Source organism: Rhinopithecus roxellana, chromosome 14 (genome assembly GCF_007565055.1).
Source record: "Rhinopithecus roxellana isolate Shanxi Qingling chromosome 14, ASM756505v1, whole genome shotgun sequence".
Lineage (NCBI taxonomy): Eukaryota > Metazoa > Chordata > Mammalia > Primates > Cercopithecidae > Rhinopithecus > Rhinopithecus roxellana.
Window position 1 is genome coordinate 17143738 of NC_044562.1, and position 12070 is coordinate 17155807.

At 39.5% G+C, this 12070-nt stretch overlaps 1 long non-coding RNA gene across 1 annotated transcript in view; it reads right to left on the reverse strand.

The window, feature by feature from the left end:
* Positions 1-231: 231 nt before the first annotated feature.
* Positions 232-12070, reverse strand: part of LOC115893150 — a 112673-nt gene continuing 100834 nt past the window's right edge. The window contains exons 2-4 of the long non-coding RNA XR_004053090.1: positions 10826-11011; positions 2555-2623; positions 232-1598 (exon numbers count right to left, since the gene is read on the reverse strand). This is a non-coding gene — a long non-coding RNA (uncharacterized LOC115893150). The remainder of the gene's footprint in view (positions 1599-2554; positions 2624-10825; positions 11012-12070) is intronic.

Genomic DNA, 12070 nt, shown 5'->3' on the forward strand with positions numbered 1-12070 from the left:
AATGACTGCCCCACTGGATTTTGGACTTGCATCAGATCTTGTTTTGGCCAATTTCTCCCATCTGGAATGGGAACATTTACCCAATGCCTGTGCACCCATTATAGTAATTAACTTGGAAATAACTAACTTGTTTTTGATTTTACAGGTTCATAGGCAGAAAGGACTTGCCTTGTCTCAGATGAGACTTTGTACTCAAAGTTACTGCTGGAATGAATTAAGTCTTTGGGAGGCTGTTGGGAAGGCATAATTTGTTCTGAAATGTGAAAAGGTCTTGAGATTTGGGAGGGGCCAGGGGCCGAAGGATATGGTTTGGCTGTGTATCCCCACCCAAATTTGATCTCAATTTCTAATCCCCATGTGTCTAGGGAGGGACCTGGTGGGAGGTGATTGAATCGTGGGGGTAGATTTCCCCCTTACTGTTCTCACAATAGTGAGTAAGTTCTCATGAGATCTAGTAGTTTGGTAAGCGTCTGAAAGAAGTTGCTTCCCCCTTCTTTCTCTTTTTCTCCTGCCACCATGTAAGCCATGCCTGCTTCCCTTTCAACTTCTGTCATAACTGTAAGTTTCCTGAGGGCCCCCAGCCATGAAGAACTGTGAGTCAATTAAACCTCTTTTCTTTATAAATCACCCAGTCGCAGGCAGTTCTTTTTAGCAGTGTGAAAACAGATTAATACAGATATGTTTACTTATCTTGATTATCCTTCTTTTTTGCCAAGATTTTCTAATTTTTCATTTGCTTCAAGAGAACTCATAACTGCTTGTTGAAGCACTTTGATGGTTGCTTTAAAATCCTTGTTAGATATTTCCAACCTCTAATTCATCTTGGAGTTTGTTTCTGTTGATTTTCCTGTTTCTTATGTGATTGTCGGTAAAATTCTGTACTTTTTGGATATTGTGTTATGAAACTCTGCAATCTATTGAATCTTTTTCAGTTTTTCAGGCAGTTCTTCTGTTGAGGTATTATGTGCGGTCTGTGTGGTTGAGTATTTTCAGCTACCCTTTGGCCCCAGTCACATGACAGGACAGAAGTAGAAAGGGTGAAGCCCCCTTCTGGACCATCTCATTAAGTCTTGCTGCTGCTGGGTGGGAATGGCAGCTTTATGCACCGATAGACCCAGCGAACACAATCATGGTAGAACAATCTGAACACTACGTGCTTCAACTGTGTAGAATGCGGATTCATACTCAATCTCCCCAACACTTCACCTGCAGTAAAATTGGATCACTGTCACCTACTTCTGCCAGGAGAGGGAAAGAAGACCAGATCCCTGCTCAGCCAGGCTGACAAAGTCCAGGGGGAAAACTACAGCATGCCGCCCTCTTCCAAGGGTGGAGGAAAGGGAGTATGGAAGATCAACTTTCCGTTTGGCTCTGCTAAATCTGCAAGAACTGAGGAGTATCATTCCTGTTCATATTTGACTGATGTAGACAAGTATTGCCAAAAATACTTTCTGATGCTAGGCCACCTTTCTCTAGACCACTGACTGAAGAAAATAAGGCATTTCTTGTAGCTTCTTTTTCTTTTTTTTTTTTTTTTTTTTTTTTTTTTTTCTGTGCCTGTTGGTGGTTCTGGATCTGAGGCTTCTTCTTCACTCTGTCTGGGAGACATACATGGGAGACAATAACAAAACCCATAAAACTCACTGCTGTGTTGTTCCTCAAGTGCTGAGATTTCTGGGCAGCCCACATTCTTTCTAAATGTCAAATAATTTCTATGTGGATTATTGTGTTAAGTCTAGGGGGTCTTGGTTGTAAGAAAGAGAAGCTGGGGAAATGGGGAAAGTCCACTTTGACAGAAGCAAGTTTATGAGAAGTTATGTTGAAGTGCAGTATTTTTACTCTCAGGTGGCTATGCCCCCCACACGACTCCATGGATGAGTGCCTCTGGAGTTGCTGTTTCTCTAAATACCTGTCAAAGATCAGGACACAAGCAGTACTGTCTTGGGACCACCCCATCAACAGAACACAACAGAAAAGTGAAGACATGCATTTCATCCCCGTGTTAGCTGACAAGCTCTATGGGAATCCACTCATTAATGGTGATCCTGGTCAGAGCAGTCCATGCCCAGGGGAGCCTTTAACATCCAGCATGACAGTGCTGGCAGCACTGTAGAGTACAGACTGGCAGAGAATAAAACTCATGCCCGACAATGTACTGAGTAATATCAGACTTTTAGGGAGCATGTATCACCCCCGAAACATCAAAACATACCTGAAAGAGAAATTTTTGAAAGCTGAAGGGCTTGTGTCAATCATGACTACTTATTCTGAAAGGTGGCTTAAGATAGCACAAGCTTATGTTATATAATGTTCCTAAAGTTATTGTATTTTAGTCTTCAGTATACCATATCAAATATAATACATGAGTTATGAGTCTCTTCATAACTCAACAGATGTGGCACAGATCCAATTTCTCAGCTCTATTTCAGTGATTGGTTGAATTTAAGTTTCTGCCTAGTATTTCCAAGTGCCAGTTTTTGAATTATTGGTGAAACATAATACAAGGAAATATTCAACAGTGAGCATGCAAGATAATAAAGATATTTTCACTTACCTGATGTTGTAACTCTTGAATACTGGGCTATTTCATTGTGGTAGTATAGTCTACTGGCAAAATGTGTTCCTGCGATGATTTATATGGACCAGTTAGAATATTGTGTTCTCCAATCTTCATTTCTAAATATATCCCCATACTACTTTTCTACCTAAATTCTCTCATCTTATTAGGTCCCTAATCCATACATCCCTCTACCTATAATTAGTATGGTGGATTGTATGTTTCAAAAGACACAGCAGTATTTCCAGTTCCATATGCTTTTCCAGAATCTTTCCACTCCTCATCAAGAGGTGGAGTCTACTTACCTTGCCCTTAAATCTCAGCAGACTTTACTACCACTTTGATGAATAGAATGTTACATAAGTGATGCCATAACCTGTGAGTCCAGGTTATAAAGGATGGCCTGGCTCCCATTTGGCCCACTCAGGATGCCTGCTCTTGGCCATTTACCGCTGGCTTTTACCACTGGGCTTTTCTGTAACATTCCTTATCTGTGCCTTTCACTGGGCATTCACTTAGTCCATGAGAAATACACAGTGCCTGCACCTGTAAATATTTTAGCTGTAAAAAAGCTTTCTAGTCTAAAGATTCCAGATTTGTTTTTTGTCTGTTGAACATCTCTGTTTCATCTCTGTAACAATAGCAGTTAATGAAAGCGATGATAATTCCCTTCAACAAACTATTACTGGGCATCAAATTAGGTGTAAGACAGTATGCTCTCAGTTTTTTATTCACACAGAGTAGAAAAAATTAGAGAGAGAGAGAGACTAGCCCTTAAGGCCCTTTCAGGTCTAGAGCTTCGGTGATTCTTCTGAATAAGTCTGAGTGTGAAGAACAGCCTGAAGCAGCCATACACCCTGGGGAGAGATCCACAGCAACAGCTTGGCATCAACAGGCCTAGTCAGGAATCCTGGTTCTGTCATTTTCTAACACTCTGACACCCTAATAACAAATTTGACCTTAATTTCTCGCTTCTCATAGCCTTGGTTTCTGCATTTATGAAATAGTAATATTATTAACTACCTTCTAGATTTTTTCTGATGGAAAATGGGATAAGATATATTCAGCACTTAGCACAACATTTAGGTAGAGCTGGTTCATTTCAGTCTAGCTGTGTGTTCAGTGTTTGGACAGGATACAGTATTAATGGAAAGTCCCATCTGAGGGGACAATGTCAGGAAACAGAAAATCAGGTCAGTAATCTGACAACTGATGTGGATGGTGGGGCATCAAGGGGCATGGTTGCAGGTTGGCAAACAGAACAAAACGGGATTGAGTTGAAACAGAAGAAGGCCCTGAGCAAAGGAGGGTGTAAGAGGTACTCTTGGAGTAGATTAGGGCCAGGATTGATGTGTGCTGATAAAAATTATAATGTTGTACAACAGTAAGAATAGAAAGGCGTGCGAAGGAGGTTGGTGCTATATATCATAAGCTGAAAAAAGTAGACTCTAGAGCTGTCCAATAGAACTTTATTTGATGATGAAAATGTTCTATTCTACACTGTCCAATATAGTAGCTACTAGTCACTCATTATGTGACAAATTCAACTTAGAAACTGAATTTTTTTTGCATTTACTTTTAATTAATTTTAATTTAAATAGTCACTATGATAGCAACTACTATATCAGGCAGCACAATTCTCCGAGTCAGACTGCCCTGGGTTCATAAACCGTCCGCTTCCTTTAGTAGCTGTGTAACTTTAGAAAACTTATTCAACCTTGCTGAGCCCTGGTTTTCTCATCTGTACAATAATCTTTTGATATTTTCAAAGCTACTGAGAGGCTAAAATGAAATACATAAATTTAGTGGCTGGCACACAAAGAGGAGTCAGTAAATGTGAGTTATTACTCTATGATTTCAAATATTCATAATTGTATAAATGCATTAATTATGTCATTGTATCCCAAGAAAAACAATGAGGCAGGTGAAACAGATTTTATTTTATTTTTTTACAATTTTTTATTTTATAAGTTATTGGGGAACAGGTGGTGTTTGGTTACATGAGTAATGTATTTAGTGGTGATTTGTGAGGTTTTGGTGCACCCGTCTCCTGAACAGTATACACTGCACCCAATTTGTGGTCTTTTATCCCTCACCCCCTTCTCACCCTTTCCACCTGAGTCCCCAAAATCCATTGTGGTATTCTTATGCCTTTGCTTCCTCATAGCTTAGCTCCCACTTATGAGTGAGAACATATGATGTTTGGTTTTTCATTCCTGAGTTACTTCACTTAGAATAATGGTCTTCAGTCTCATTCGGGTCACTGTGAATGCCATTAATTCATTCCTTTTTATGGTTGAGTAGTATTCCTTCATATATATATCACATCATATATATATCTCTCACAGTTTCTTCATCCACTCATTGATTCGTGGGCATCTGGGTTGGTTCCAAGTTTTTGCAATTGCAAATTGTACTGTTAAAAACATGTGTATCCAAGAATCTTTTTTCATATAATGACTTTTTTCTTCCGGGTAGATACCCGGTAGTGGGATTGCTGGATCAAATGGTAGTTCTACTTTTAGTTCTTTAAGGAATCTCCACACTGTTTTGCATAGTGGCTGTACTAGTGTAGACTCCCACCAGCAGTGTAGAAGTGTTCCCTGTTCACTGCAGACATGCCAACGTCTATTATTTTTATGTTTTAATTATGGCCATTCTCGCAGGAGTAAGGTGGTAGCACATTGTGGTTTTGATTTGCATTTCCCTGATCATTAGTAATGTTGAGCATTTTTATATGTTTTTTGGCCATTTACATATCTTCTTTTAAGAATTGTCTATTCATGTCCTTAGCCCACTTTTTGTTGGATTTTTTTTTCTTGCTAATTACTTTAGGTTCATTGTAGATTTTGGATACCTGTCCTTTCTCAGGTGTATAGATTGTGAATAGTAAACTCTGTGGGTTGTGTGTTTACTCTGCTGACTGTTCCTTCAGCCGTGCAAGAGCTTTTTAGTTTAATTAAGTCCCAGCTATTTATCTTTGTTTTTATTGCATTTGCTTTTGGGTTCTTGATCATGAAATCCTTGCCTAAGCCAATGTTTAGGAGGGTTTTTCCAACGTTTTAGAAGGGTTTTTCCAATGTTATCTTCTAGAATTTTTATAGTTTCAAGTCATAGATTTAAGTCCTTGATCCATCTTGAATTGATTTTTGTGTAAAGTGAGAGATGAGGATCCAGTTTCGTTCTCCTACATGTGTTTTGCCAATTATCCGAGCACCATTTGTTGAATAGGGTATCCTTTCTCCACTTTATGTTTTGTTTGCTGTAAGTATTTGGGTTTATTTCTGGATTTTCTATTCTGTCCTATTGATCTCTGTGCCTATTTTGTATCAGAACCATGCTATTTTGGTACCTATGGCCTTATAATATAACTTGAAATCAGGTAATGTGATGCCTCCAGTTTTGTTCTTTTTGCTTGGTCTTGCTTTGGCTATGCTTTGGTTCTATATACATTTTAAGATCCTTTTTCTAGTTCTGTGAAGAATGGTGGTGGTATTTTGATGGGAATTGCATTGAATTTGTAGACCGTTTTTGGCAGTATGGTCATTGATTGATTCTACCTATTCATAAGTATGGGATGTGTTTCCATTTGTTTGTGTATGTGTTTTTCAGAGGTGTTTTAGAGTTATTCTTCTAGAGGTTTTTTCACCTCCTTGATTAGGTATATTCCTAAGTATTTTATTTTGGGGCAGTTATTGTAAAAGGGGTTGAGTTCTTGATTTGATTCTCAGCTTGGTCGCTGTTGGCGTATAGAAGAGCTACTTATTTGTGTACATTAATTTCGTTTCCAGAAACTTTCCTGAATTCTTTTATTAGTTCTAGGAGCTTTCTGGAAGAGTCTTTAGGGATTTTTAGATAAACAATCATGTAATCAGCAAACGGTGACAGCTTGACTTCCTCTTTACTGATTTGGATGCCCTTTATTTCTTTCTCTTGTCTGATTGCTCTGCCTAGGACTTTTAGTACTTCGTTGAAGAGGAGAGGTGAGAATGGGCATCCTTGTCTTTTTTCAGTTCTCAGAGGGAGTGCTTTCAACTTTTCCCCATTCAGTATTATGTTGGCTGTGGGTCTGTCATAGATGGCTTTTATTACATTAAGCTATGTCCCTTTTGTGCTGATTTTCTGAGGATTTTTTAATCATAAAGGAATACTGTATTTAGTCAAATGCTTTTCCTGTGTCTACTGAGATGATCATGTGATTTTTGTTTTGAATTCTGTTTATGTGGTATATCACATTTATTGGCTTGTGTATGTTAAACCATCCTTGCATCCCTGCCATAAAGCCCACTTGATCATGTTGGATGATATTTTTGATATGTTGTTGGATTCAGTTAGCTAGCATTTGGTTAAGGATTTTACCATCTATGTTCATCAGGGATAGTGGTCTGTAGTTTCATTTTTGGGTTATGTTCTTTCCGGTATTAGGTTGGTACTGGCATCATAGAATGATTTAGGGAGGATTCCCTCTTCTATCTTATGGAATAGTGTCAATAGGATTGTTACCAATTCTTCTTTGAAGGTCTGGTAGAATTCTGCAATGAATCTGTCTGATGCTGGACTTTTTTGTTGGTAATTTTTTTATTACATTTTCAATCTTGCTGCTTGTTATTGGTCTGTTCAGGGTCTCTAATTCTTCCTGATTTAAGCTAGGTGGGTTGTATTTTTCCCGGAATTTATCCACCTCCTGTAGGTTTTCTAGTTTATGCACATAAAGATGTTCATAGTAGCCTTGAATGATGTTTTGTATTTTTGTGGTCAGGAGTAATATGTCCCATTTCATTTCTAATTGAGCTTATTTGGATTTTCTCTCTTCTTTTCTTGATAAATAAAATTGATAGACAATTAGCAAGATTAATCTTTTCAAATAACCAGTTTTTTGTTTCATTTATTTTTTGTATTTTTTTTTTTAGTTGGTTGTTTCAATTTCATTTAATTCTGCTCTGATCTTGGTTATTTCCTTTCTTCTGCTGGATTTGGGTTTGGTTTGTTCTTGTTTCTCTAATTCCTGAGGTATGACCTTAGATTGTCTGCTTGTGTTCTTTCAGACTTTTTGATGTAGGCATTTAGGGCTATGAACTTGCCTCTTAGCACCACCTTTGCTGTATCCCAGAGGTTTTGATAGGTTGTGTCACTATTGTTGTTCAGTTCAAAGAATTTTTTAATTTCCATCTTTATTTCATTGTTTACCCGATGATCATTCAATAGCAGGTTACTTAATTTTCATGTATTTGCATGGTTTTGAAGGTTCTTTTGGAGTTGATTTCCAGGTTTATTCCACTGTGATCTGAGAGAGTGCTTGATATAATTTCAATTTTCTGAAATGTATTGAGACTCATTGTGTGGCCTATTGTATGGTCTATACTGGAGAAAGTTCAATGCACTGATGAACATAATATATATTCTGTTGTTGTTGGGTAGAATGTTCTGTAAATATCTGTTAAGTACATTTATTTCAGGGTACAGTTTAAGTCCATTATTTCTTTGTTGACTTTCTGCCTTGATGACCTGTGTAGTGCTGTCAGTGGAGTATTGAAGTCCCCCACTGTTATTGTGTTGCTGTCTACCGCAATTCTTAGGTCTAGTGGTAATTGTTTTATAAATTTGGGAATTCTAGTGTTAGGTGCAAATATATTTAGTATTGTTGTATTTTCCTGTTGGCCACGGCCTTTTATCAATATATAATGTCCTTCTTTGTCTTAAGTGCTGTTGCTTTAAAGTTTGCTTTGTCTGATATAAGAAGAACTATTCCTGCATACTTTTGGTGTCCATTTGCATGGAATGTCTTTTTCCACCACTTTACCTTAAGTTTATGTGAGTCCTTATGTGTTAAGTGAGTCTCTTAAAGGCAGCAGACAGTTGATTGATGAATTCTTATACATTCTGCAATTCTGTATCTTTAAGTGGAGCATTTAGGCCATTTACATTCAACCTTAGTATTGAGATGTGAGGTACCATTTCATTCATCGTGCTATTTGATGCCTGTATACCTTGGTTTTTTGTTTATTTTTTAATTCTATTCTTGTTTTATAGGTCCTTTAAAGATGTTTTATAGATGCTTTAAAGAGGTTATGCTTTGATGTGTTTCCAGGATTTGTTTCAAGATTTAGAGCTCCTTTTAGCAATTTTTGTAGTGCTGGCTTGGTAGTGGTGAATTCTTTCAGCATTTGTTTGTCTGAAAAAGACTGTATCTTTCCTTCGTTTATGAAGCTTAGTTTCACTAGATACAAAATTCTTTGCTGATAATTGTTTTGTTTAAGGAAGCTGAAGATAGGGCCTCAATCCTTTCTAGCTTGTAGAGTTTCTGCTGAGAAATCTGCTTTTAATCTGGTAGGTTTTCCTTTACAGTTTACCTGGTGCATTTGTCTCACAGCTATTAAGATTCTTTCTTTCATCTTAACTTTAGATAATCTGATGACAGTGTGCCTAGGTGATGATCTTTTTGCAATGAATCTTCCAGGTTTTCTTTGAGCTTCTTGTATTTGGATATCTAGGTCTCTAGCAAGGCCAGGGAAGTTTTCCTTGATTATTCCCTCAAATGTATTTTCCAAACTTTTAGATTTCTCTTCTTCCTCAGGAATGCCAGTTATTCTTAGGTTTGGTTGTTTAACATAATCCCAGACTTCCTGGAGGCTTTGTTCATATTTTCTTATTCTTTATTGCCTTTGTTGGATTGGGTTAATTGGAAAACTTTGTCTTTGAGCTCTGAAGTTCTTTCTTCTGCTTGTTTACTTCTCTTGTTGAGACTTTCAGGAGTATTTTGCATTTCTAAAGTGTGATCATTGTTTCTTGAAGTTTTTATTGTTTTTATTTATGCTGTCTATTTCATTAAAAATTTCTCCTCATGTCTTGTATCATTTTTTTTTGACTTCTTTAAATTGGGCTTTGTCTTTCTTTGGTGCCTCTCTGGTTAGCTTAATAACTAACCTTATGAATTCTTTTTCAGGTAAATTGGGAATTTCTTCTTGGTATGGATCCATTGCTGGTAAGTTAGTGTGATATTTTGGGGGTGTTAAATAACCTTGTTTTGACATATTACCAGAGTTGATTTTTCTAGTTCTTTCTCGTGTGGGTAGGTTCTGTCAGAGTGAAAGTCTAGGGCTCAAGGCTGTTCAGATTCTTTTGTCTCATAGGTGTTCCCTTGATGTAGTACTGTCCCCCTTTTCCTAGGGATGTGGCTTCCTGAGAGTCAAGCTGTAGTGATTGTTTTCTCTCTTCTGCATCTAGCCACTCAGCAAGTCTATCAGGCTCTGGGCTGGTACTGGGGTTGTTTGCACAGAGTCCTGTGATGTGAACCATCTGTGGGTCTCTCAGCCATGGATACCAGCACCTGTTCCAGTGGAGGTGGCAGGGCAGTGAAATGGACTCTGTGAGGGTCTTTAGCTTTGGTTAATGCACTACTTTTGTGCTGATTGGCCTTCTGCCAGCAGGTGTCACTTTCAAGGGAGCATTAGCTATGGTAGTATGGAGAGGAACCTTTGATGGGCTAGGCCCTCGAACTCCCAAGAGTATATGCCCTTTTTCTTCAGCTACCAGAGTGGGTAGGGAAGGACTATTAGGTGGGGGCAGAGCTAGGCCTGTCTGAGCGCAGACTCTTCTTTGGCGGGTCTTGCTGCGGCTGCTGTGGGAGATGAGGGTGAGGTTCTCAGGTCAATGAAATTATGTTCCTAGGAGGATTATGGCTGCCTTTACTGTGTCATGCAGATTGTCAGGGAAGTGGGGGAAAGCTGGCCTCACCCAGCTCCCACACAACCCAAAGGGCCGGTCTCACTCCCACCATGCTCCCACCAACAGTACCAAGTCTGTTTGCAGGCGGTGGGTGAGCAGGGCTGAGAACTTGCCCCAGGCCACCCACCCCAAGCTGTGAAAGCAAGTAGGGCTTTCATGCTTCCCCTACATGTGAAGTTTGCACACCAGATTCATGTCTTCCCCAGAGTTCTGGCCAGGAGACGTCTCGATCAGTTCAAATTGTTACAAAGTTCAGCTGGAGATTTCCTTCTCCCTGTGGCCTTTTCCCAGTACCTCTAGCAACCATCCCCAAAGACCCCTGCGAGGCGAGGAAGAAATGGCTTCCCAGGGGACCCAGTGAGCCCATGGGGATTCTCCTGCTGCTTCCTCCACCTCTGAATTTCACTTGGTTCTCTAAACTGACTCAGCTCCAAGTAAGGTCAGAATCTTCTCCCATGATCTAGACCTTCAGTTTCCCCATTGAAGGTGTATGTTGAGGGGCAGACAATCCCCCTTTGTCACTTCCGTAGTTTAGGCACTTACAGTATTTGAGGTGTCTGCCAGGTCCTGCAGGAGCAATCCACTTCCTTCAGAGCATCTGTGGGTTTTCCTGGCTTTCCTGATTTATTCCTGCAGTTGTTCTGGAGCAGAAGTTCACAATACAAGCCTCCATACCACATACTGCTCTGTCGGTCCGAGTGGGAGCTGCAATCTAGTCCTGCCTCTCATCTGCCATGCAAAACAGATTTTATTATATCAATTCTGTTATGGACAAGGTACAGAATAAGTGCCTTACCTGAAGGGCAGAGGCATATGTCCATCAAGTAGTGCTCAAATACTTGTTTTCTGGATGCTCAGGATCTGAGCAATGCTGTGCTAAACACAATCAGGGCTACAAGAGACGCATGCAATGCAGATCTATTCTCAAGCTGTTTAGTGTCCAATGGCAAGGTGAACCCCATGCATGGGAAAAAAAGAAGAAATCAATGCTGTGTCAAGTGATGTGATTCTGACCATGCCTTAGCAATAGCTCAGAAACATCCATACAGCTCGGGGCTTTGGAAAAGATCCAACCACTCAACAGGAATTGGGCCAGGTTTTTCACTTTTAATTACTTATTAAATGCTCATACCAATCTTTAAATAACACTACTATTGTCTATGTTCTACAGATGAGTAAATCAAGAATTTGATGAATTAAATAATTTGACCTAGGACATTGTCGGGTCTGGGATTTAATTTTCTCAACTTACAAGCTAATAAATTAGCCTATTACTATTTCATGGATGCTGGTAAAAGACGTAAGACTCCTGGGTCGAGACAAAGAACTTTATTATTCACAGCACAGCAAGCAGCACAATTTGCACTGCTTCCCCTTTCCCCCAAGCCTCTCCATGGGTCACATGAATGTCAAGCATGCAGTGGATTTGCCTCACACCTGAGGAACACTGTGCTTTGGAAACCCACCATATTATAGCAAGCAGAAAGCAAACTTGCTCTTGGTCTCTAATAGATGCATTACCACATCCCTCAAGGTTGTTCAGTGAAAATACAATCCTGAGAAATGGCCCAGGTAGAGGGCAGGCAGAGCTTTGCATTTTGGACCTACCCAGCCAGATGGGGTAGAGACACTCAGGGCCTGTGCTTGGTTGCCTCCCCCAACAGTACCGGGCTAAGAAGTGATGAAGGTTCTTTGACTTTAAATTCCCACATGCTCCACTGTAATCTGGTGCCTACTAAACATGGAAACAAGTTCAGTAGCCCTGCCCTCTGATCCTATTGGAGTGTG